This window comes from Triticum dicoccoides, chromosome 7B (assembly GCF_002162155.2).
Source record: "Triticum dicoccoides isolate Atlit2015 ecotype Zavitan chromosome 7B, WEW_v2.0, whole genome shotgun sequence".
NCBI lineage: Eukaryota > Viridiplantae > Streptophyta > Magnoliopsida > Poales > Poaceae > Triticum > Triticum dicoccoides.
This window is the reverse complement of record NC_041393.1, coordinates 714,333,946-714,361,167: the sequence shown is the minus strand read 5'-3', so window position 1 is coordinate 714,361,167 and position 27,222 is coordinate 714,333,946. Positions and strand designations below refer to the sequence as shown.

At 47.3% G+C, this 27,222-nt stretch overlaps 1 long non-coding RNA gene and 1 pseudogene across 1 annotated transcript; one reads left to right on the top strand and one right to left on the bottom strand.

The window, feature by feature from the left end:
- Window positions 1-2,181: 2,181 nt before the first annotated feature.
- Window positions 2,182-6,975, top strand: LOC119339493 (annotated as a pseudogene).
- A 10,039-nt stretch (window positions 6,976-17,014) lies between these two features.
- On the bottom strand, window positions 17,015-19,042 carry LOC119340257. Its single transcript, XR_005164463.1, has 6 exons — window positions 18,942-19,042; window positions 18,474-18,579; window positions 18,264-18,367; window positions 17,598-18,160; window positions 17,408-17,440; window positions 17,015-17,307 (listed from the first exon to the last, which is right to left on the bottom strand). It is a non-coding gene; the product is annotated as an uncharacterized LOC119340257 (long non-coding RNA).
- Between the last annotated feature and the right edge of the window lie 8,180 nt (window positions 19,043-27,222).

Below are 27,222 nucleotides of genomic sequence, written 5' to 3'. Positions count from 1 at the left end.
TGATGCTGCAAGGAGAAACCTCCATTGTTGCAGCAAACCGTCGTCCTACGAAGCATCGCCTCCTTGTGCCTACGATAAAGACTACGGAGGGAGTAGGTTTCCCGTGGCTATGACCATCGATGTTGCAACCGGTTAGGCGCGAGGATGCGAATGGCGATGCGAGATGCTAGGACTAGCGATTGTCGATGATGTTGCAAACAACAACGTCCAGGCAGTTGGCAATGGTGCAATCCATGAGGTGTGATGCTATGACCGTCGATTAGAGATGTTGGGACCGGGGGATGTGCATTGTTGGTGCCGCCACGACGACGATATGAGGGAACACAGGGGCCATTGACAACAAGAGGTGAATGGAGACAATACGTCGGCAAGCTGCAATGGTGACCACGACGAGATGTGACCGGTAGGTCAGAGAGCTGCAATCGGCAAAGCGGCAAGCTGCAATGGTGACCATGACGAGCTGTGACCGGCAGGTCAGAGATCTGCAATCGGCAAAGCTGAAAGCTCTAACAGTGACCACAGGATGCGGGGATGGTAGGATGCTACGGCGCCGAGCAAGCCTCCGCCGCCGGATGCGAGGAGCCGGTGGAGAGTTGATATTGTGGGGCGGGGAGGGGGCGGTGCTCGCTGCTGCTGGCTCTATCCCCCACAATTTTGGTGCGAGCAGTGGGCAAAGGAAACAACAACAGTGGAGGCGAGATCTAATGACCAAGAAGGTGGCGACTCCACAACTCGCGAGGGGACATATCTGGGCTTCCAATCGTCTGACCGATGCGGATCGCTGCCCTATTTCTATACCTTAATCTATTATTCAGTATGCTACTAGCTGTGTAAAATCTACCCTTTCAGCAAGTTCAAATATGAGTAAATGTGCCATATTTTGAAGTAATTTAGTGAGAAAAGGTTAAATGTGCCGAACGGCCCATTAGGGAATAAACGTGCCACAACCGTCATGTTTACTTAATGTGTCATGCCAGACACGTTTAAGTGTGAGCCGGGCGGGCCGACCCAGATAGCCAGGTATGGATCCGATTTCGGAGGAGGGGTGGTGACAATTGGAGCTAGCAGCGCTTAGAGCATCTCCACTAGGGCCCCCAGGACGCCGCCAAGCCCCTTTTTTAGCACCGGCAGTAAAAAAAACGTCCCAGTCAGGCTCCCAACACCTCGATTTGCGCCGGTTTTAGCGATATTTCCCGCCGGCACGCCCACCCCACACCCAGCCCCCCGGGGGCAGCTGGGGACGCCGGCAATTGCTTTTTTGCATGAGCAGCCCCACTCGGCAGTCCCTCTCTCTCCTCTCTCCTCTCTTTTCTCTCTTTTCTCCATCCCACACCTACCGCACACACAGCTCGCGCGGCCGGAGTGGAGAGCTCGCGCGGACGGTTGCAGCCCCGACGCTTCCCTTGCCTGGCATCGCCGGCCTCGCCCCGCATCTCCCCGGCGCAGTGAGCAGGGGGCCAGAGTTGGCGGGTCGAGCGCGGCCTGCCTCCCTCCCCGCTCCTCGCCGGCCTCCACGCGACCGTCAGCTGCAGCAAGCCTCCATCCTTGAAGAAGAGCACGCGCTCGACCTTGCCCTTCTTGACGGCCGCTAGGAACTCGCTGTAGCGCCACTGGCCGCCGTCGGGGATGTCGGCGGCCTGGGTCGCCGACCCAGGCTTGGGCGCGGTGAGCAGGTTGTCGGCGAAGGGGTTGGCCGCGGGCGTCGGCGCCTCGGCCTGCAGCTGCAGCTGCGGGGCCGCCGCATCCAGCGGCGCGGGTGCAGGGGCTTGGGGAGGGATGCGGTGATGAGGAGGTGGGAGGAGGAGAGGGAAGGGGGCGCCATGGTTGCTTGCTGCTCGCTGATTCACCGGTGGTCTGGCGGATCAGCCCGCGGCTACGGCGGGCGCCGTTGCAGCCGTTCGCCATATCCAAGACGTAGAGGAAGGGCTTGCTTGCCGCCGTGGCCGAGGCGCACCACCGCGTGGCCGGGGCCTCCTCGACATCGTCACCGGCCAGGCCGCTTCCTCGCTGCGCGCCACGCGTCCTCCACGCGTCCTCCTCGTCCGCCATGCGCCATGCTTGGGGGTGGAGACGGCTGGAAAAATTTTCTCCCCAAGTCCAAAATTTGCGCCGGCGCAGCTCCAGCCGGACGAAAAAACATCCCTGGTGAGGCACAGCGGCTGGAGATGCTCTTAGCATGAGATGAGCCCACGACCAGCACGCCCCTCCTTTCCCTCAAAAGGAAAAAAACAAACAAAAAGCACGCCCCTCCTTTTTTCTCAAAAGAAAAAAAGGAAAAAAAAAAAAGCACGCCCCTCCTCTTCCGGTCTTCCCTCCCCTGCCGGACCTTCGCCGGCCGGCGCGTCTCCAGGTTCCAGGCTGCAGCGTACTACTGCAATTGCTCTGCAGCTCCGCGTCGGCCTCGCCCATGGAGCTCGCTGTGAGAGCCGCAGCGGCTTCCTGCTCCTCCTCCTCCCACGCGTCCCCTGCCGCCTTGGCCGCAGCCCAGGCCTGCCGCTGCTGGCTCGCCGGGTGGCCGTTGCACTCGACCCGGTATGTACCTACGCCACAAGCTGATTCTCGTCTCAGGGAAGGCACAGGAACCCGTTGTGTCTGCTAGAAAAAAGGGGGAGCGATTGTCGCCCACCAAATGTTTGGTGTTATGCCTAGGCGGGGCTTTGGCAGGAACCAAGCTTTGTATTTAGTAGAGTAATTAATCGAGAGCTAGGGTAAGTTTAGCAGGTATTTTCAGTCATGGCCTGCACTGCTGATATTTGGCCACCAGATGCAAAGGCTGAACCTCGCATGGTAGATTAGTGACTGAGCTAAATGGTTATATGGCTGCTAATATCTGTACTTCTGTTGCCTTACATGCATAGGATGAGTGGTCTCTGCAATCTAGCCTCCAGTATTTAACTCGGAAGAGCTAATCTTGCTAGCAAGTGACCATGTATGCGTCGGCAAAGAAGCAACCTGTTTAAATAGCATAATTTACAGTCGCATTAAGTGTAAGCGTTTGATGTTAGGCTAAGTTTGGACTTTATTCATGCCGTGTGGAACTGACGTTCACTATGCGAACAGTTTCAGGAGATCAAAACAGAGCAGAATGATGCTTCAAAAACTGAGGTGTTCGCATGTCCTGTTTGCTATGAACCGCTGATAAGGAAAGGGCCGCCAGACATGAACCTGTACGTCTAAAGTCCATGAATTATCTTCATCTCACATGCATATCTGGTTGCTGGATTAGGATTTATGTTGTTTTGGCTTCTACGTGTGTCCCAGGCGAGCGATTTATAGGTCAGGATTTAAGTGTTCAAAATGCAAAAGTCATTCACCAGCAAAGATATCTTCTTGAATCTCACTGTCACCTTAGGAATGAAAGAATACAGTGGACTGAAGCCTGCTAGAACTGAGCTGTTCAGGAGCCCGCTCGTCTCCTTACTTTACGAGAGGGGGTGGCGTCTGAACTTCAACCGGAGTGGCTTCCCTGGCCACGATGAAGAGATGCATTTCTTGGCTGCCTCATTCTTCAATTCCATGGCCTTAAGCTGTTACTGCTCAGTGAGAAGCTATTTATATTAAGTCGTAAATCTGTCAAAGCCAAGTATTTGGTGCTTCATGTTTTTGTGTTGCAACAAAAAATGATCGCCACTCTTTCATGTGAAGATAATATTCATGTTTTGTGGCTTGTTTTCAAGGAAGTTTGCAAGCTCTGGGGCATACTCATCTGTGATTGCTTTGGAATTTTCTGAGAATATCCTCCGCCAATGCTATGACTACATCAAACAAGAAGAAACCCCTATGAACACGTGAGCTTTCCTTCGTGCTTATTTTGAGCTTTTCCTGTGAGGATTGAAAAAAGGTCTTGTAATATCCAACATCCAACTCTAACAAACCATCAAGTAGACAAGTTGGGCCATCTAATTTTTGTGTGGAAACTAGTGCTTTGTTTTTCTTTAGTACCAAAAAAGACTAAGATCTATGTGGTCAGCATCCAATTGAACGGCATGTGAATATGTGATAATCTGCTCCCTTAGTTCAATCAATTACTACCTCAGAATGTTCTTTTTTATCCAAGTACAACAGTAATCGTGAACATTCATTAGCAGTATTCGATGATGCTTCTAGCAAACACTTACCGTTCTCTTCTTTTGGTTCTGCAGGAACGTAGCACTCGTATGGGCCGATATTTCAAGGCTCCCTTTTGCTTCATGTTCAATTGATGCCATTCATGCTGGAGCTGCTATCCACTACTGGCCATCCCCTTCAAATGCGGTATAGTACCTGTATCTTTTGTACTTTTGATTCAATATTGTACATGGTTCATATCTTAACATTGTAAAACTGGTGTCTGGGAATTGCGATCATATTCGTCAGAGTCCACTGAACAATTAGCCAATCCAGAAAGTTTACACCACTTTGGGCATAACATGAGAAATAATGTTCTGTATTTCTGTTAGTTATTGACTGCTGAATGCGTCTATAAAGTCAACCTTGATACTTTAGTGCTTAGTTAGTTTGCATTGAACAGCTTTGTGCAGGAACAGGGCATCATGCGATGACCTGTGTACCTTTTTTTGGTCATATGGACTTATTCATCAACATGACATCGCCTCATGCTGCTGTTTAAAAACCAGATAGCTGAAATCAGCCGTGTGCTGAAGCCAGGCGGTGTATTCGTAGCGACAACCTTCTTATCCTGTTATGGCGCTGCTAGAAGGAGGGCGCGAGAGGGCAAGAGGGAAGGGATTTCCTTCTTAATTCTTGCTTCATTAGATTGATACATCTCCTCTCTTTACATAGAGAGTTTTACTTGACTCCCAAGCAAGGCTTACTTGACCCCTAAGCAAGCGACCCTTATCTCTAATTAACCCTAAGACTAACGGGCACATTAGGCCCATTACGTACTCTAACACTACACCCCACCTGGACATGCAGCTTGTCCTCGAGCTGCAGCCTAACCAACTTATAACCATGACTCGATGCAACACAAACCTAACACCTAAAAACAAGCCTTTTACATCTCGGCTTGTTTTATTATTCTCAACCTGAAATGGACTGGAACGCTTTATTTTGGACCCCTTAACAAAAAGTGGACACCATCCGCACGTCGGACGTGCACGTGTACAGCCACCTGGATCCTATGGACACCGCCTGGACAAAAGGAGTGCATGTGTATGACCACCTGGAAGTGGACGCAAGAGTGACCAGCAGAGGCGCCCTCGTGGCGGCCGGTGGCGGAATGCAGTGGTGCTACGCGGTGCGCTGCTGTCGATGACACCATGCCTTCTCCCTGCCGAATGGCTGGTGGTCTGCACCGCACAGGAAAGAGTGGAGGGATTGCGATGGAGAATGACGAGGAGGCTTGCGCCCCCCCAACCGCCGATGTCGCAGACTTTGAGGTCGCTGCACGCGGGGAAAACAGCATGCCCATCGCCCGTGGGGGAAACCGCGCGCAGCTGTAGACCACGCATCTCCTGCACACGCCGACGCGCTAGGAGGCCGCGCGCAGCAGCCTGCAGCCTCACCGCCGCCGACATGTGGCGGGTAGCGATCCAAGACGGAAGCGTTGACGGTGATGGCGGGGACTTGATCTGCTGGATGTGGACGCCCTGGGACGGTGGCGGCGCTGATGGAAACGAGGTCGTCACAGTCCCGTCGTAGGGCATCCCATACTGGGCAGCGGAGCTGACCGACGGTAGCTACTGTACCTGCAGCCGCTGCTGCGGTGTCGCGCCGGGCAGTGGCAGCGGCTGCTGCGGCGAAGCGCTGGGCGTGGTGGAGGCTGCCAGGAGCGGCGGCTGCCACTGCAGCCAGGGCGGGGTGGTGGTGGCGGTGTATGGCAGCTGCAGCGGCCCGGCGAGCGCGGCGGAGGCCACCTGGTGCGGCGGCTGCCACGGCAGCGGCTGCTGCAACGGAGCGCCGGGCGCGGCGGAGGCTGCCAGGAGCGGCGGCTACCACTGCAGCCAGGGCTGGGTGGTGGTGGCGATGGATGGCAGTTGCAGCGGCTCGGCGAGCGCGATGGAGGCCGCCTGGTACGGCGGCTGCCACGGCAACCACGGCGGCGCGGGGCCGACGATGGGTGGCGTAGCCGGGTGTGGCCCGTAGGACCCAGCCAAGAATAGGTGGATCTCCTGGACCTCCTGGGTTAGTTCCCGTAGCACTCCGGACACCTCCTCCGGGGTGAGGACGGCGGGGGCGGACGCGATGGAGGATCCCGGCGCGGCCAGGATCGGGGCGACGATTGTGGTGGTCGCCGGAAGCGACGAGGTGACCGGCAGCGGGAGAGACGGGCTGGGCGGCAGTGAAGACATGATCGAACCGAAGCTAGCTGATACCAAATTGTTATGGCGCTGCTAGAAGGAGCGCGCGAGAGGGCCGGCCGGGGGCCTTTTTGCCCACGGCCGAGCAAGAGAGAAGGGATTTCCTTCTTAATTCTTGCTTCATTAGATTGATACATCTCCTCTTTTTATATAGAGAGGTTTACTTGACTCCCAAGCAAGGCTTACTTGACCCCTAAGCAAGCGACCCTTATCTCTAATTAACCCTAAGACTAACGGGTCCATTAAGCCCATTACGTACTCTAACATATCCACCCCCACGAACAGTGGCCTGCTCTCTATCGACGCATTAAGGCCACTGAGACAGGTAAAAGAAGCCATCGATTGTTTAGCGCTACTACTAATTTCCTGCGCGACAGAGGTTACCTAGGTTGATGGGCCTTCTCTGCTACGTGCTGCAGATTGTTGGGCCAGTGAACAGCAGCTACAACTTCTTCACCGAAGGAGAGCTGGAAGACCTGTGCAGGTCCTGTGGCCTGGTCAACAGAGGTATTCATCATGTTCTCTGGGCAAAAGCCATAGACAAGAATCACATTCAAACTTTGTATAGCCACGGTACATTTCTGAGAGGGTGTATGCATGGCTGTTCTTTGCTGTTAAATCAGGTGGTGTAACTTAATTACACATTAGGCAAGTGAACCAAAATTGTAAAATATCAGATGCTTTGTACCACCATCACTTAACATGAGATGGAAGTTCATGCATGCCTCTTGATGTCTCTCCATTTACATTAATACAGAGTGCTTCACTAGTATGTCTAGACAGAGTGTTTCACTTGATGGCTCAATCTACTCTCTACTCTCGACACACTTAATATGACAGTCCATGCTTCGCAGTTCTAGAAAAATAACAGAACTCTTGTTGCTGGGTCACTGCACTGCAGTTCTACAATGTTTCTTGTAGCATTCACGAGTGCAGCTTCATTTTCGAGGATAATCAGCTGCTAGCCTCAGGATCTTTTTAACACAATCCCTATCTAGAGGAGGCGAAATCCTTCTTTTTGCATTTCCCTGGAATTTAAGAATTGTAAGAGATAAAAATCAGTGGTGCTCCATAATGAATTGAATAAACTTGTAGAATAAAACCTTCTTTTTAGATGTGGGCCTGACCATGTAGGCTTTCAACAGGTTTCTCCATTTATCCTGAAAGATTAAACATACATAAAACTTATAATCTTTTGCAATAAAAAATATATAGATAAATAAAAGATTAAACGAGAAAAAATGTGAGAAATAACAAATCACCAATTGACTATACATTAAGATGTTCCGCAGTTCGAACTGATGCTGGAAATCTTTCATTCTTCAATGTAGCCCAATGTCCAACCCCATATACAGATACACCATCCACTAGCTCTTTCACCTCTTCAGATGTCCAGTGGTCATTGTTTCTTCTGCGCCCATATTTTTGGCCTTTACTTGCAGAGTGCAAGTCCTGGGAGCAAGGTTCCGTGTTTATCGACCATGTTCCTTTCTTGCGTACACTTCTCACACGACTCGTGTGCCTCCAACCACTTTTTAGCATGTAATCTGAAACACATAGGATATGTATTTAACTACTTGAGACAATGAAAAATGGTATATTGCAATGAATGGATCCTTTATAATTCATACCTAGCAGATCGCAGGCCCCCTCCTCCGGCAGTGTGGCGGTGCATGCAAGCCTCCTACTTCTCCGGTGACAAGGCGGCGGGTACCTGAACCCTCCTCCCTCTCTCATCTCCTCCTCTTCTCCACTGAGGGCCATGGTGGCAGGAGCCCCCTCTTTGTCAGGTAGCGCCTCTGGTGGAGCAGGCGCAAGTGTTTGTATTGTCATGCCATGATCACTAGTTGGTGAATAAAATTTGCATTCAATCTGCAATGATGAAAACATGTTTTGAGTACCCTTTGCCACATTCTTTGTTTAGCAAGTTTGTACTTTTACATGTGCGAAAATCTTGCCTCATGAGTTAAATTCGCCTCCTTTTGATAAGAAGGATTGAATGCACCTGCAAGGAAAGCTTCATACATTAATTGGTTTCAAAGTCAAACCATGGATAAATTGCTTGCTTGTGTAATGAAGTCTGGAATAGACGCAACAATTAAACATCATACCTTTCAGCAATCTGTCCAGATCATGTTCATCTTGGGGTCCTTCTAAGAGTGCTTGGAAGTCCATGGTGTCATAATCCACACATGTTGAGTAAACTCTAATCTCCTGCTGTCATCAGAGCAATAAAATATATGGTAATCTCGTGCTAGGATTTTGATGCGGCCGTTGTGAATTTTATAAGTAAGATTTAATAAGAACTATAGCATGGATCATATATGAACTATGCTAGTCGACACTGATATATTACATCAGTTAAAATGGAAGTTGAATAAACCCGGGAATATGCTTCAATACTTTTTATTGACTATTTTGGTTGTGCTTATATTTGTCTTTTAGAGAAGTTATGTTTTTTTTAGAAATGTAGGCCAGCTCCATTTTTATTGAAATGAAACCAAGCATGCAGCTAGTCATGCATTGTGCCTAGCATAAATATGTGAGCTGGTCGATCAACAAAGTAAATATATATACCTGGCTTGGAAGAGGATCAGCAAAGATGGGCGCCCAAATCTCTACTTGTTCCATTGTGTCAGTGAGCAGCTATCACACTTGCCCAATGTACTGTAGGAAACTGAAATAACGGCTAAACTCAATGTGTTTATTTACTACTCCCTCCGTCCGAAAATACTTGTCATCAAAATGGATAAAAAGAGATGTATCTAGAACTAAAATACATCTAGATACATCCCCTTTTATCCAGTTTCAAGACAAGTATTTCCGGACGGAGGGAGTAGTACTACATACTTTAAATGGCTTGATGAAAAAGAAAACCTTGTTCCATCCAGTAATACATACTGTATATGGATGCATGGTAAACCCGGGCATATACTCTATATGTTTTAAAGAAGTTCAATTGTTTTTCTTCTTGTTTAACGCACATGGTAAAGCCAGACAGATGCAGAGATGCTTATTTGTTTTCCTTTCTGTGTCCTTGAACAAAAATAGTAATAGATGCGTATGCAGAGAGCAGAGTCAATCATGTCACCTAGCAGGATGGCAGTACACTACGATGCAAACTATTCTACCACAAAGTAGCTAGCCAGTATGTATCCGCCTTGCAACAAATTAACTGCCCAAGGTAATTAAGCTACAGCACATAAAATCCAGTCCAGCTAGTTAGCAATCACATCAAGTACTAGTACAAGGTAAATGAAGAAGTTCCTCTCTGATCTGCAGCTACGTATGTGTACATTCCATACTGTATCGTACGTACTGATTAACTCTGGACAGAGACCGGATGAATAACGTACCTGCAAGCTGCAACCGCGCTCTGGGCCTCCGGTGCGCCGTGCCGGCGTCTGGCTCCCCGCGACGGATGTCGGTCCAGTACGTTTGCCGCCGGCCGTCCAAGACCGTAGTTGCAGACGACCGGGCTCTGCTTGGAGACACCCTAGGTACGTAAGTGGTGTGAGAGAGTGGCCGGGGGCCTTCGTATATATGCATCGCCAATCTCGCAACTTCCGGGAAGCTGCATTCCCCCCGGTACGGTTGGTTCAGTTCCTCGACGACGACGGCAGCCGCGAGGATCGTGTCTGTGTGTGCGTGTGTTAACCCTCAGTAAGCTTGATGACATGGGATGCGATGTGAGCTTAAGGCTTCAACTTCCACGAAGTTTCCTCCTCCCCAAATACAGTATGAAGCAGCATGGCGCAGTCCCCTCTTCAATTTCTAGCATTACTCGAACCAATGGATCTCAACCGGTCGTTTGTTGCCCGAACAAGGGCGGAGACTGGCCTTTAACCTAAAATGCCCATCCATTTATGGTTCTATTTTGCTATCACAAGGACTATAGCTAGCCTAACCCATGTGATGTGTCCACTTTGCACAACAGTGCTCATTGTAGATTGTTTTTCAACTTTTCATTGTGTGTTGATCTAGAGATCTTCTGCAAGTGTAGAAAGCCCTGAACACACGGGAGCCAGCCCAGTCAATGGAAACGACGGGGAATCTATATGATGAAAACTGATATTCATTTGGAAACCTGGAATCTCGAATATGTGCCGTCGGATCAGAAATGTGGGGGCCACATCATCCTCCATTCTGTACCAAACAAGGCCCTAAAATGTATGGTGCAGTAGCCATTCAGGGATAGCACATTCTTTTTTAAGACAAGACTAGGTAATTGTTCGTGCGTTGCAACGGGCATACACATTATAGGTTTGACAACGATCATGTTTAACTACCTTTGGTGTTCTTGTGCATATTTGTTCTTTCATCATTAAAGATCTCCCTTCTCCCTATGGTGTGCATTTCCAGTAAGCCCTCTCGGCATAACCAACTCCCGTAAGCCCTAGTGGAGGGCGTCGGCCATGGCCGATATACAACTGGGACTCGTGGCTACAGGTAGCCATGGGACGCCGCCATTGCTCTTCGCTGGAGGTCCACCTAGTGCAGCCGCCACCGTCGTAGGCAGGGTCATAGTGGAGGGTGTCGTTGTGCCGCTTACGCCCGGGCTCCGAGCAGCCGGAGATGGGGAGCCATTGCCGTTAGTCGCGAGGACCCGTGCACCGCCTTTGCCATTGGTGGCTACGCCGCAGGAGGGCCTCACCAGGGAAGAAGAAAGTTGTCACGGCTCGCTTCGGTCAGAGAAGCCGAGCTGTGTCGTTCGCCACCTCTGTTGTTGGTGGCCGATGCGCCGGCCGGGGCTGTGCAGGAGAAAGAAACCTTGTCAGGGTCGCAGGCCACACATCATAGCATCACCGCACGCTTCTGCTCTGTAGCTGCACCGAGCGCTGGTCGTCCGAGAGCCTAATGTTGAAAGGCGTCCATGAGTCCAGGGCGGCGGATTGTATGCCACCGCCCACGCTGGTGGGGAAAATGTCATCGAGGCAGATGGTGCTCCATGGGTCTCTTGCCTTCGATCTTATGAAGTGATTTGTCCAAATACGTCAATTGCTAGGTATTAGTTATTTGAACTGAGGTGTCAATTTTTGTACATATTTTTTAAGTCCTCCCTCCGATCTATTTTACTCCGCATATAAGATTTGTCTAAAGTCAAACTTCATAAAGTTTGACCATATTTATATGAAAATAATAGCAATATGTACAATACTTAAGTTATACGATATGAAAATTAAATTCATGACACAACCTATGATACTGATTTTGTATTGTGAATGTTGATTTTTTTTCAATAAAGTTGGTCAAACTACTTTAGACAAATCATATATGAGGAGTAAAAAGGACTCGTGGGAGTGTGAAGGGAATGAAACTCTAAAACAATATCCCATCCATGGAACGAAGCATCATAGATCACATCAACAAATGGCCCTTCAACAAGGAATCACCATCAAAGAATAAATAATACTCCCTTCGTCCTATAATATAAAAGTGATTTTGACACTACACTGAGGGAGTAGATAATATTGATTAGTTTTTGTTTTTTAAATATTTTGTAACAAATTATAATATAATTATATGATTGTTAATTTTATGTGAAGACGTGTCTATGGACCGTGTGTTACACTCGTGCTCAGATCGTTGGGCATCAAACACATTTAAATGACATATAAAAACTCACTAAAATAAGATTTAAAATAGATATTTTTACTATAGATTGTGAGACGTGCATTGCACGTGCACACTCATATTAGTGATAAGAAAAGAGCCAACGTTTTATACTTATGAGCAAAAGTAGCACCAATCTCAGACATGCATTTCTTTTGAGAATTTTCATTCAAATCACGAACCAATACAAAGTAGTTGACCCTTACAAGCACACTGAAACGCAAACACAAAGGACCATGAACACCTAGAGTATCCTAAGCCAACCATAACACAAGAAGATCTCCGGAGCCCTGTGACTTCATCCTTGAATTTTGAGAGAAGACCCCTGCAGCAGAAGGATCTGCAGCCAGTTGCAACCAGGTCATCATCTTTGACCACGGTACAATTGCCGCCACGCTGCTTGCACCTTTTTTGACACCAGCGCTGAGAGGGCATGGACATCAATCCAACACACCTGCAATGCATTGAACGGTAGATTCCGTGACTTCACATTTCACATGGCGTGCACAATAGAAAACTGCACTCTGCTAAAGTAGCACTCTTCGAACTTTGTTTGAACATTTTATTTTTACATTCTTTAGAACATTTTTTAGAGAAACATTATTTTTGCTAAGCTGCCAACTAGTTTTTTTAGTGTTAAAAGTTTTTTTTTCTGAGAAACGAGTGTTATAAGCTCACTTTTTTGTTAGTGCTTTTTTTTAGTGTTATAAGCTGACTACTACTCAGTTTTTTTCTTTGTTTTATGAGATCAGCTGGACGACAGAGATGCCGGGCCTCAAAGCTGGGCAGCCGGCCCATTTCGGCAGCAGAAAAGGAAAATGAACCACTCAGCTCACTCTCCCAACCCCAACAACTCCGCCGCCGAGGGGTGCCGACGGATCCTCCACTTCTGATCTCGCTGAGGTTTCCCGGTGGCTGGCTCCTCCGCCCTCCGACGACCGGTTCTACCTCCCTCACCGGCCTAGAGCCCCGTTCCCCCAACCACTTTGCCCACTCCACGTCAATGACGACCAGCAAGAAGAAAATGGCGTTGCCTCTCACGGATCTCCCCGACGACCTCCTGACCGAGATCCTCCTCCGGCTAAGCGCCCCGAACGACCTCGCCCATGTCTCCACCGCCTGCGTCTCCTTTCGCAGACTCACCACGGAACGATCCCTCCTCAGCCGCTTCCGTCGCCTCCACGAACCAACATTCCTCAGCTTCCTCTAGTGCTACAGGTTCCATCCCGCCCTGCCGTCTCACACATCTGCGCCCGCAGCCAGCATGCTCGCCCTTGCTGCCGACTTTTCCTTCTCCTTCCTTCCCTCCCATTGCCACTGGACTGGACAGTCGCGTCCTCCTCAATCGCGAGCACCAAAAGGGCAAGGAGCCCCATATTAGAAGGGATGGAGAGGGATTGATGAAATAGTTTATTGTATTGCTTGAGCCTCATGGGTATATATATAGGAAGACCTTGGAGTACAAGTCAAGATAGGACAAATCCTAGTCTATCTTATATAATAAATCAACATACTGAACATCCCCTCGCAGTCACAATGGTAGCGACGCAGACGGTGAGACTGGAGAAGAATCCGAACGCAAGCCGACGGACACCACCCACAGTCGTAACGGTCGACACATCGCGGAAGGCGTGGCTGGAGTGGAAACCGACGAGGTTGCTCAAGCAAGGCGGTAGCCTTTGTGCCGTTTGTCGAGGTAGCCGAGACCATAGCATGGTGTAGCCATGGTCGAAGTAAGCGTGTGAAGAACGTCGTGGTCGATGTCGAGTCAGAGTGGCCGGTGTCGAGGAAGTCGCCGTGAAGCCGCGGGCGCAAGGAGGTGCCAAGTTAGTCATGGGCGCAGTAGTGTGGAAGTAATGGTGCGCTAGGAAGAAGATGTTGTTGACGATGCGTCGTGCTGGGTTTGCCAAGCCCGGGGACACGTCGTGGACGAAGGCACAAATCAGTGTTGCCAGCACCGGACATGCGTAGACGGACAAAGATGAAGTTGACGAGGCATCGATCAGGCTTGCCAGGCCCGGGGACACATCATGGACAAAGGCATGCTTCGATGTTGCTAGCACCGGGCATGCATAGACGGGGACCTGCACAAGCTGTACGCCATGTCGAAGAAGTCGGAAAGGCCAGAAAAGAAGGACTCGATCATGGTTGCGGCGCCAATCGGCGTAGGGCTGATTCCACCAATCCTCTCTCTTCCTTCTAACATGGTATCAGGCTAACCGATCGAAACCCTAGCCGTCGTCCGACGCTTCCACCCGCGCCGCCCCCGCGGCGGTCGGCCTCCATTACCGCCGCCAGGGGCCGCGCCGGCCATACCTAGGGTTCGTCCGTCGGTTATGTTGACCGGCTGCCCTAGAGGCTTTTTCTCGATCCTTTGATCCGGATTTTCTCTCTCTAGCCGGCCGCTTTGATCGGCATTTATTTTGGTCTTCCGATCTATGGTTGATCTGTTTGCATCGCCCGCCGCCACCGTCGACCCCCGTGCGTCTCTACTCCGACACCGGCGCAACCAGCAGGCTTCTTCACGGACACGGCGGCCTCGCACGACATGCGGCCCCTCACGGCCGTCGTCCACGCGCCGGCCCGCTCGTTGATCTACGACGACCGTCACTGCCCTCTCCGACCTGGACACCTGCATCACCCCGACCCAGCGGCCTCGCACCACGCGGAGGCCAATCATAGTCGTCGTACACACGCCGGCCCGCCCATCGATCCATGCTACCCGCCTCCGCCGCGTCTGCACGGCGGCCCTGTGGTCTACCCCGTCGGCCTCGTCCCCGGCGGTGTCAGGCTCGTTGACTGTCTCAGCTTGGGCGCCACTACTACTTCGGTCGCTCGGGCCTTGTTGCCCGGGCGCCGACGCTACTTTGGCAACCCGGGTGCCGGTCGCACGACGTCCCGCGCGGTACATCATCACCGGCCTCATCTTGGACTCTGTCGCCACCCCGCCTACACCAAGTGGCGTCCCCGACCTTGCACGATCGGTTGCGCGCACCTCCGCAGGTCCCGTGAAGATCGTCCCCAGCGCACCTCTCCACCGACCGATCAACGAGCTACCACTGCGTCGCCCCATCGGGGGTCTTCCGGGAGCTCGTGGTATGCGATCCCTTGCACCGTCGGTACGTCCTGCTTCCCCCAGGACCTGACGACCTTGCCCATTTGGTTGGGAGCCTGATCCCCAAGTACAGCAGGTCCCGATGCAAGCCTTCCCTCGTTCCCCTCGGCGAGGAGATAACGGAAGAGACATCACTCAAAGTGATCTGGATGGCTCATTTCAAAACTAAGTTGTATGCTTTCGTGTTCTGTTCGAGCACCGGAATATGGCAAGCTGCTGCATCCACGAGTTGGAGTAATTTGGCCCTTGACAGTGACGACTTGTCCATGATGCCGCAGCTTCACCCTTCTTTTCTCATACGCCATTATGCTTATGCTTGCTTCTACTGGGACTGGGTGATAATCAGGAGTGAAAAGTTGCTGGTGCTTGACATCGGGAGGATGGAGTTCTCCATTGCTGATCTACCACCCGGAGATTGTATTACAAAAGGTGTAGGCATTGTGGAGGCATGGGAAGGCAGGCTTGGGATTTTTGGATTAGATGGTGAATTTACTTCTCATCTCTGCTATGCCATTACACAAAATAAAGGTGAGACCGAGAGTCCCATCCAGTGGCAGATGAAGAAGACAATCTCATTAGATTCCGGATACAAACATTTTATCGGTGCTCTGGATATAAACACTTTATCAATGCGCTGCAACGGAGAGGCACTTGCTCTTGACAAGGAAAGCAGCCTCATCTATAGATAGTTTACTAGTTGATGAATATTTCTCACTGGACGCCAAGACGTTGCAGCTTCGGAGGGTTTGTGCCAGACAATTATCGCCTATGTATTGTACACACATATATACCAACTTCCCACCATCGTTGTTGTCTCCACAGGCAATATCAAGTGGTAAAATTTGTATCACTTCCTTGTTATCTCCCTCCCTTTGTAATTATCACACAGTTTGTCTAATGCTTGATTGCAATTGATAATTCTTGTTTACATGATTTAGTAGTGTTTATTTTCTTGTGCTTGTGCGAAAACTAAGCAAGCTTGGGAACATCGTTGTGGTTTTTTGTCTTGTTTGTTCCAATTGCCATTTTAAGCGATTGAGGTTGGTAAGAAAAATATCCTGCACATTATGAGTAGCTTATGCATGAGTCCTGATGGAATCGCCAAAAAAAGAGATAACAATAGTTATTTTTAAGGAGTAGCTTTGATGGTCCAGGTAATGCAAAAGGATTACAAGTGTAGAATTAATTTAGTTTGGATTGTTTCACGTTGAGAAAATTTCTTCATTCAAGTCAAGCACAACTCATCCTGTACACTTTTCTTTTGATATGTATAAGGAGGCAGAAAATTTTATTTTGGCCATCCTCACATATATAAATTTGTTTGAGATGTTTCCAAAAACCTGAATAAATGGTAAGGTCATGAACAAGATCCTGAGTCACTGCTCTAAATTATAAGGACATCTTGTGAGCTCATCGCTCTAAATAATAATAATACCAGCTTGTGCTCAGCTCGTTGCTCACAAGTTGTTTTATCTGAAATCAACCTCATAAGATCAAGGGAGTGCTCATCATTGCATAGTCATTTAAAAAAATTCTTATTTGTTCCAGTCAATCTCCATAAATTGGGTGGGAAACATTCTGTGTTGTCTGAGTTTTTTTTGTCTTGTTTGCCCAGATTTGATGGAGTCTTCGTTAGATCAGCTTTTCGAGGTCAAAGTGGCCGCGGTTTCAATAGCATGGAGTCCTCTCGTAGTTCCAGATCCGGCACTCCCTATCGCTCATGGTACAAGCAGAGTGGTGAAGAATACTCCTGCTTGGAGGCACTGGCGCCAAGCTTCTTCAGGTCGAGGCGTATCACAGGTGCTCCATTCGATCGACTGCATTCCTCCAGCAGAGTGATTGAGACTGCTTGCAGCAGTGCATATCCATTCATCATTCGTATCATCAGACCATACAATAATATGTGTCATGGTGTTAACTGAAAGGTCAAGCTAATTACAGTACAGTAGCAAAACTGCCGAGCGGTATTCCCATTTTGTTAATATAATAGAGTACTTCACAGGGCAGTTAGGCAGGAAATAGGGGCTGCTCTATCCAGATGGTTCAATCTACTCTCTACTCTCGTCACACTTAATATTTCAGTCTATGCTTCTCAATTCTTAAAAATTAACAAAACTCCTGTTGCTAGGCCACTGCTACACCAGAAGTGCCATATGACGTTTTTCTGTAGCATTCGCAGTACAACTTCATTTCCGAGGGGTAAACAACTGCTAGACTTTGGATCTTTTTGACGCAATCCTTATCTAGACGAGGCGAGATCCTTCTTTTCACATTTCCCTGGAATTCAAGAAATGTAAGAGATGAAAAATCAGAGGTGTTCCATGATGAGTTTGATAAACGTATGACATAAAACTTTCTTTTTAGATGTGGGCCCGACCGTGAAGGCTTTCACTAGGTTTCTCCATTTGTCCTGAAACATTAAAGAAAACATAAAATTTAACATCCTTTGCAATAAAAATATACAGATAAGTAGAATATGAACAGAAAAAAATTGTGTAATGCAGCAAAAGTAGTGAGTGGAGAGAACAACTAAAGGATGCATGTGCTTTAGGGGTGCAAGAAATCACCAACAGACTATACTGTAAGATGCTTCGCCGTCCGAATTGATATTGGAAACCTTTCGTTCTTCAACTTAGCCCACTGTCCAGCCCCATATGCAGATATGCCATCCACTAGTGCTTTCACCTCTTGAGATGTCCAATGGTCATTGTTTCTTCTACGCCCATGTTTTTGGCCATCACTTGCAGAGCGCAAGTCCCGGGAGCATGGTTTTGTGATTATCGACCATGTTCCTCTCTTGCGTGCACTTCTCACACGACCCCTGTGCTTCCAACCAGTTTTTTGCATGTAATCTAAAGCTCATAACATGTGTTTAGCTACTTAAGACAATGATAATGATAAATCGTACATTGCAACGAATGGAAACTTCATAATTCATACCTAGTAGATTGCAGGCCCCCTCCTCCGGCGATGTGGCGGTGGGTGCAAGCCTCCTACTTCTCCGGTGACAAGGCGGTGTGTACATGGCCCCTGCACCCTCTCTCATCTCCTCCTCTTCTCCTCCCCCTCCGTCTCCTCCTCCTCCGATGAGGGCCATGGTGGCATGGGCCTCCTCTTTCTCGAGCAGCACCTACGGTGGAGCAGGTGCAAGTGTTTGTATTGTCATGCCACGATCACTAGTTGGTGAATAAAATTTGCATTCAAGCTGCAGTGATGAAACATATTTTCAGTACCATTTGCCACGTTGATTAATTAGCAAGTTTGCACTTTTGCATATGCGAAAATCTTGCCTCATGTGTTAAATTTGCCTCCTTTATATAAGTAGGATTGAATGCACCTAGAAGGAAAGCTTCATACGTTAATTGATTTCAAAGTCGAAGCATGGATAAATTGCTTGCTCGTGTAATGAAGTTTGGAGTGGACGCAACAATTAAACATCATACATTTCAGCAATCCGTCCAAATCATGTTCATTTTGGGGTCCTTCTAAGAGTGTTTGGAAGTCCGTGGTGTCACAATCCAAGGATGTTGAGTAAACTTCAACCTCCGCCTGTCATTAGAGCAATGAAACATATGTTAATTTTGTGGAAAGATTTCGATGAGCCCCTTGCAAATTCTATATCCAAGATTTAATAAGAGCTAAAGAATGTGGATCATATATGAACTATGCTAGTGGATATTGATATATTTTATCGAGTTAAATGAAAGTTGAATAAACTAGGTAATATGCTTCAACACGTTTTGCTGACTATTATGGTTGTGTTTATACTCATCTTTGAGATAATTTATTGCTTTTTGTTTGGAAATGTAAGCCGGCTCCATTTCTATCGAAATGAAAGCAAGCATCTAACTAGTCATGGATGGTGTCTAGCATAAATATGTGAGCTGGTCAATCAACAAAGTTATATATACCTGGCTTGGAAGAGGATCAGCGAAGATGGGTGGCCAAATTTCTACTTGTTCCATTGTTTCAGTGATCAGCTACCACACTTTCCCAATGTAGGAAACTGAAATCACAGCTGGATCCTACTACAGTATGAGATACATGTATTACTAGTATGAAGTATGCATGTATGCGCGCAACAAATTAACTGCCCTAGGTAATTAAGCCACATAATCCAGTCCAGCTAGCTAGCAATCGGATCAATTAGTACCCCTCCGTAAACTTTTATAACGGTCTTCTAAAAGTTTACAGAGGGAGTACAAAGTAAATGAAGAAGTTCCTCTCTGGTCTGCGGCTACAAAAAGAAAATCTGGACACAGACCTGATGAATAACGTACCTGCAGGCTGCAACCCCGCGCGCCGGGCCTCCGGTGCGCCGTGCCGGCGGCTGGTGGGTTTGCCTCCGTTTCTCCAAGTTCGTAGTTGCAGACGACGTATGAGAGAATGGCCGGGGGCCGTTATATATATGCATTGCCTGGTAGCAACTTCCGGGAAGCTGCATGCCCCCCGGTACGGTTGGTTCAGTTGCTCGACGACGACGCCGGCCGCGAGAATCGTGTTTCTCTGTGTGTGCGTATGTGTAGATTTAGTTACACACAAACGCTCGGGCTACTACGTTCCATGATAAATGATATGCGATTCGATGTGAGCTTGATCACTGCAACTTCCACGAAATTTCCTCCTCCCCAAATATGAACCAGCACTATATATGCCGGGCACTCCATCACTTGACGTGCCATCCATTAGGGTTTGGGTTTGAGTTTGGTACCAACCTCACTCACGGCCATGACCGATCAATCATATAGGTAGCCTCCACTCTCGACTACCCAAAGTAACTAGTCAGGCTGGTGGACAGATGGAACGTGACATTTTCCCCTAGTTTCTGCAGACGAGTGAGGCATGGCAGGCAGGCAGGCAGGTTCATGGTTGTGCCTTTGGCTTAACATGGTTACGGGGAAGCTTCGTGGAACGTAATGCATTACTCCAGGAACCGATGGTTCACACTCACCAGATGGTTCTATTTCTTATCCCAAGGACTGTAGCTAGCTAGCCTAACCCATGTGAATGTGATGTGTCCACTTTGCACAACAGTGTTGGTTGTAGAATTCGTTTCAACTTTTGGGTGCTGATCTAGATCGTAGGGCATGTCTAGAAAACCCTCACCACACGGCAGCTCTCGGGAGGTTCGATCTGGTGCGCAGGGGAGCCAATTCATTCAATGGAAACGACCAACACCACTTCACACTCACCTTGACTTCTACTTGTGCTCGGTGGTTGCTTTACAATATAAAGCAGGGGAAACCCGTTTTTCTCGAATGGAAACGACCGAGAAAGTATCCAATGGAAGCTAATATTCAAGGAAAACCCAAAGACATGAATCTTTACCAAACAACTTGTCAAACCATTAATTATGTGATGAGTGACATATATATGCTTATTATTGTAATGCACTTGTGATATTTGCTTTATAACTACTACTTTTCATTAATCTGACATCACACTAGTAGAAAACGGAGTTTTAATACCGGTTCATAAGGGCCTTTAGTGCCGGTTCTGGAGACTAAAGCCCCCCCCCCCCCTCTTTATTACCGGTTCGGCACGAGCCGCCACTAAAGGCCCACCACGTGGCGTGAGCTCGCACCGTGGTATGGGGGACCTTTAGTATCGGTTGGTGTTACCAACCGGTACTAAAGGAATTTTTTTTTGAAAATTTTGGAAAAATAATGATTTTTTTCTTTTCAATTTTTTGAATTATTTTATGATTTAGTCTCTAATCACCCCTCTTAACTACTCAAGTGTGGACCACTCATTCTAAATCATCTAACTTCCCGACCGGTCACCCATCCTCTCACTCCCCCAGCCTGAGCACGCTTAACTTCGAAGTTCTATTCCCCCTACTTTTCAAGTCTGCACTTGTTGCTTTCCAGACAAATGTAAGCTGTAAATCCTATTAACCCTCAACAGTTTAACTTGAGCATTAGGTCACACATTTCACCGTTTGAGTTTGAAACTATTATTCTAAAAAACAGTAATTATTTAGTAACACTAATATTTCTTGAATAAGTTTGACCATAGTTTGACCATAGTTTGACCATAGTTTGACCAGATTTGATCAAAATTCAAAAAAATGAAACAATTATTTAGTAACACTAATATTCTTGAATAAGTATGTAGTAACATTAATACTTCTTGAATAAGTAGTTTGACCATAGTTTGACCAGAATTAATCAAAATTAAAAAAATCTTAAATTTGAGCATATCTTTTTCTCCTTTTAGAATTTGAGGATTCTAAAATTTTCAAAATCGGATGCGGATTTTCGTGCTGAATTTTTTGATATATTATACGGTTTTTTTCGACATCGTATGCAAAAGTTATAGCCGTTTTACATTTTCCCTACACTTTTTGCAAAACATGTCCAAATTTAAGTTTTTTAATTTTCCTAACTAGTAGATGTAGTAATATAACTACATCTCGAAGAATTTTATTTTTTGAATTTTTTATCATTTTCTTTTGTATTTTTCAAATCTGAAATGGCGATACACACTAGTGCAGAACCGGGCTTTAGTACCGGTTCGTAACGGCCTTTAGTGCCGGTTTGCCAACCGGCACTAAAGAGTGGGGACTAAAGCCCCCCCCCCCCTTTAGTACCGGTTCGTCATGAACCGGCGCTAAAGTGCCACCACGTGGCACGAGCCAGGCCCGGGTGCGCGTAGGGCATTAGTACCGGTTGGTAACACCAACCGGTACTAAATATTTGGGGTGGTTTTTGATTTATTTTCCATGTTACCAACCGGTACTAAATATTTGGGGTGGTTTTTGATTTATTTTCCATTCAATTTTTTTTTGTTTGCTGGTATTTCACGATACTACAAATTGTACACGTTATGCATATATATAAATAGATTTTCTCGTACGTAGAACCGCATATATATCATCGAATGTCTCACAAACCAACACCATTAGTTATTCACACATACACATCTATATACATATACACAATTTCTCCTACATATATATGTTGCCTTTGGTGCCTCCGGAGCACGATGACAAGTGGTTCATGGGGGCGGTAGCGGGTAATAGTATTCTTCTTTGGGATCTATGACCTGGTCGAGCAAAAATCAGGCTATTTCCTCTTGAAGTGCTAGTATGCAGTCCGATGGTAGGAGCTTATCCCGCACCGATCTGAACTGTTAAGAAGGAGATCAATATATGCATGTGTGTTAGTTGTTTGACTAGATATCGATAATGGTGTGAATAGTATTCTGACAAACGTACCCAGTCATGTCTATCAGATCTGCTTCTTTCGCACGTCATCATGCGAATGTTCTCGCAAACGTAGTATGCACATAGATTATTCTCTGGCGCCTGCCTCAGGGCCTTTACGAGAATGGAATTGAATCAGATAATGATTAATCAAGCATGATAATTAATTAATGATATTGAAACAAGAATTAAAGAGATGGTAGCTAGCTAGTACTACTTAATTACTTACCTTTGGTCGATGCCAAAACAACTTTTTTGGCCACGTGCCTGGAGTCACCTTGATGAACTTTGTCCATGCCCTGCCCGCCGGCAAAGAAAATTAATAAAGGGGTTATTAAATAGTTCATATCAGGAAATGACGAACTAATAATTAATAGGCCGAGATATAGTTAATAATGATTGAAATTACCTGTTGACTATCCCCTTCACGATGGTGTAGTCTTTATCTTCTTTAGTTAGTGAGTCCAGTAATTCAACTTTTCCTTCCTCAACTTTAATGTCTAACAAGACCCAGTGCCAACTGCATACGCACACGTTTGCATGTCTTAATTAAGCGGGCATGTGCATAAAATTAATCAACTACCGGAAACCGTATACACTTAATTATTAACATCTAGCTAGCTAGTAAGCAAAAACAGAATTTGTAGTACAAGACAGTGTGACTCACGGGAAGTTGTAAGGAAGTAGTATATCTTAATTGCTATTGAGGCGCTTCAAGAACTCTAGCATGCTTTCCTCTAGAACATCTTGACAATGTTCAATCTGCCATATGTCCTGATTAATGGTATTTGGGTCAATGAACCCAATGCCATAGCGTCCAGCTTTTTTCATTTCATACATCTTCATCCTGCATATAATACCACAGAAAAAGAATATAGTAAGGATAATTACATGTAATGATTGATCAAAATTATCACTACATAACTAGCTTGAGACTTAAATTACAGAAAGAAATCACTTACAGACAATAGCAACTGACGATAGACTTGTCGAGTGCGTCTTGATTGTATAACTGAAATAGTTCTGGATACTCAATGGTCAGAGCTTTCTCATGGTAATAATGCTCATGCTTGACATTCACCATGAGGGACTCTCGATTGGAAATCTTGGTAATGTTCATGTAACATTGATGCAATTGATACATTCTCGTTGGGAGGTCCTTGACCTTGTCTGGATGGACCAAAGGTTTGCCCCGGACATATTGCCATGCTATTTCCGATTCTTTAAGCGTAGGCATGGGCTCGATTTTGAGGAGTTGTCCAACAGAGATATTGAGCATTTGAGCCTGCATTATATGATCCTTTGTTATTACCACATCGCCCTGCTGGGGAACGCTAACGGTTTGCCCACAATAATATTTCGCGCGCGTACTACTCCTCTCATGTGTTGTTGGCACAACAAGCGGGGGGATCGCTTGCGCCGCCTGTTCTCCCAACTGGGGAACGGTTCTCCCGCATTTTTTGTCAGCTGCTTGTTGGCTCGAGCTTGAGCTCGCTTCCTTCTGTACTCATGATCGATGTGCCTTCCTGATTTGGCGCTCATAGTCCGAGTCAACAGGCTTGGGAGCTGGTTCTCTAGCCATACGAATGAAGTGGTCAATTACTTTCTCAGGCACTTTCTCCTTTGGCGGTGGTGCCGGTTTCAGTCCAAAATGGGCGTCCACTTGGGCTTGCACTATGGCTGTGTTTTGCTCCTTAGTCATGTCGTAAGGCCTCTGAGGAAGAGGAGCAAGGCTTGGACCATATTTATATCGCTTGTCTCTGCCTGTACTTCCTGAACTACCTCGACTCGTACCGCTACGCACCAAAGCTGCGGCATGTCTCTTCTGCGATTGCTGAGACGGCGGAGACGGCTGACGTGGAGTTGGACCAGGAGAAGTGGCCTGACGATGTGCCGGACTTGAAGCAGGAGGTGTGGCCTGACACGGTGTCGGACTTGAAACCGGAGAAGTGGCAGGACGCTGTGCTGGACTTGAAACCGGAGGAGTCAGCTCACGCGTTCGGGGACTTGGAGGAGGTGGCGGACTTCGAGGAGGAGTCGTCTCACGCGTTCGTGGACTTGGAGGAGCGGGAGTCTGCTTACTCGGTGGCGGACTTCGAAGAGGAGTCGGCAGACGATGCAGTGTCGGTTGACTTCGAAAGATGATGCAATCCTTTCTCCATAGGATGATACAATGTATGTCCTCTCCCAGTGTGCGCTCGTCTTCACCTCCAGGAATGTCAAGCGTTAGCCCCGAATATGGGTCCACCACTTCATCAACCATGACACGAGCATAGCCCTCTGGAATCCGGATGCAATGGTAGGTTGCTTTGGGGGTAACTGGAAAAGCAACACCGTCCGCCACCTTCATGGATATGTTCTTCATTTTGGAGTGTAGCTCACAGTTAGTGTTCTCTATGATGTCATCCACAGGGTATGTATCCAGCAGTGTGTCGCCCGGGGCAGAACCAACGCTGCTTCTCGGCATGGATGAGACGGTGCTATGCAATGCTGGACGATCATCCGCTTGCTGCTGCCGCCGCTGAGACCCCCTTTCCTGGCTAAGTGAGTCGATCTGCTGTTGCTGCTGCTGGAATTTGAGTGCCGGGTCCGCGTGCCTTGCTTCTAGGCCTTGAAGGCGTTCCGCGTCCTGCTTCCTCTGCTCCTCCTCCAACTTCCTCTTCTTCTCCTCCTCCATCTTCTTTCTTGCACGGGACCTGTAGTCGTCATTCCAGTCCGAAAAGCCCTCATACCAGGGAATAACGCCCTTGCCTCGTGTTCTTCCCGGGTGTTCAGGATTTCCCAGGGCGCGCGTAAGCTCGTCGTTCTCTCTATTGGGCGTGAACTCCCCCCTTCGAGCTTCTTCTATTGCGTCAATTATCTTTTGTTCGGCTCTTTTTAGACTTGCCTTCCGCGAAACTTCGCCTGTCTTCTGGTCCAACGCTCCCCCATGCGCATAGAACCAAGTTCTGCACCTGGGGGGCCAGTTCCTAGTAACCGGAGTGACCCCTGCATCCTCCATCTCTCGCTCAGACTTACCCCACTTAGGCAATCCCACCGCGTAGCCACCTGGACCCAGCCTATGGAACTGCGTCTTTCTTGCGGCATTTGCCTTGTTTTTCATCGACCATTCCTTAGATAATTCTGAATCATTGAAGGTCACGAAATCGTCCAGTGCTCTCTTTGCTTCTCCAGTGTTCCCTTGCAATCTGGAGTCTTCCTTTCATTAGCGAGGTAGTTGGCCCATACAGTTTTCTTGTGGGTGTTGAATGCAATTGCCATCTTCTTAAGAGCAGCGGCCTTGATTTTCTTCACATCTGCTTCAGTGAAATGATCTGGTAGGGTGAAATGTTCCATCAGAGATTTCACCAAGTCTTCTTTGGCTCTGCCATCGACCCAAGTAACACCTGAACGTTTAGTCTTTGGCTCTTTCCATTCTTGAATGGAGATCGGGAGTTTGTCCTTCACAAGAACTCCGCACTGACGAGTCCACTTGTCCGCAACATTCTTAGGCATGAGGGGTTCGCCACTAAGTTTGGTGGATTCGATGTGGTACTTTACACCATCCTTTAACAATCTGCCCGGGCCTCGCTTTGTCTTGTTGTCTGTAGAAGCAGATTTGCTCGATCCGGAGGGCTGAAAGAAGAAAGATCGATTCGTTAATACATCTTCAATAAAAAACATGTGATGATCACCAGGATGCATGCTTATATAAATATATACCTTGCCGGAAGTCTTTGTTATTTGAAGATCAACATTGTCTTGTCTTCACTAACATTGTCTGTGTCATCATAATCATAGTTCATGACTTCATCAGCTCGGTCGTCAAGATCGAATATCTTTTCGTCACCCTCTCCGGTATTGTTCAGATATTGGGAGCCGTCATCTTCATTCAAATCATCTAGCCGGTGAGGGCTGCGTATGATGTCGAACAATTCCTCTTCTCTCTCTCTGCCGGTATTGTCCGCCATAGCTTTTACTTTTCTAATTAATACAAAAGAAATATAAAACAATTTAGTATTCAAATTACAATTCATGGATGCAATTAATCAATAAGGAAAAACTGAATCTCGAATACATCGTCTCGAATATATAATCTCGAATACATCATCGTCTTAATATATATAATCTCGAATACATCATCTCGAATATTATATATCGAATACATCACTGGCTAGGTACCTAATAAAGATCGAGTACTACAGAAGAATCTAGGGCGCCACTCGCGGTTCCTGGGGCGCGGGCGGTGCACACCCAAAGAGAAGGAACCATCACAGGATCATATCTGCCCAAAGAACCCGCCAAGTAGTGGAGAACCTGACGTCGTCCATAGCAGCCATGTACCGATGGACGTGCTCATCTTCCTCCCTGACACGGCGACGCACCACCTCCGGCGGGGCCAGCTGCCTCTGCACCGAATGTGGCCCACGCGAACGCCACCAAAGAAGATCAGGGTCGACCACAGGACCCGAGGTCGGGTTCCTCACCAAGCGGCGCGCCCCTCCAGGTAGCACCTCCCAGTGCCAGCCCGGCGGGGCCCAGTCCCGGACATGGGTCCCCTGAAGCATGACATCGTCGCGAACGGGTCGACGGCGAGGATGCGGGCCGGGCATATCGTCGAGAACAAATACTATATGCCCGCAAAAAGTAACATTTTTTAAATGATTGGATTGTGATAACTAAAATTCTAACAATTTGACATTAATCTAATTCATCTAACTAAAACTAATTCTAAAATTTCCTGATTATATAACTAACATTTCTATAACATTTCTAATATTTATATAACTAAAAAACAGAAAAATGGCTAACATTTCTATAAATATTTCTATAACTAAAAAACAGAAAGCATTTATAACATTTATATATAACTAACATTTCTAATATTTATATAACTAAAAAACAGAATAATTTCCTAACATTTCTATAACTTAAAAACAGAAAAAAACTTAACAAAACAAACTAATAATGTGTGTGTGTGTGTAGTGTGTGTGTGTGTATAGTGT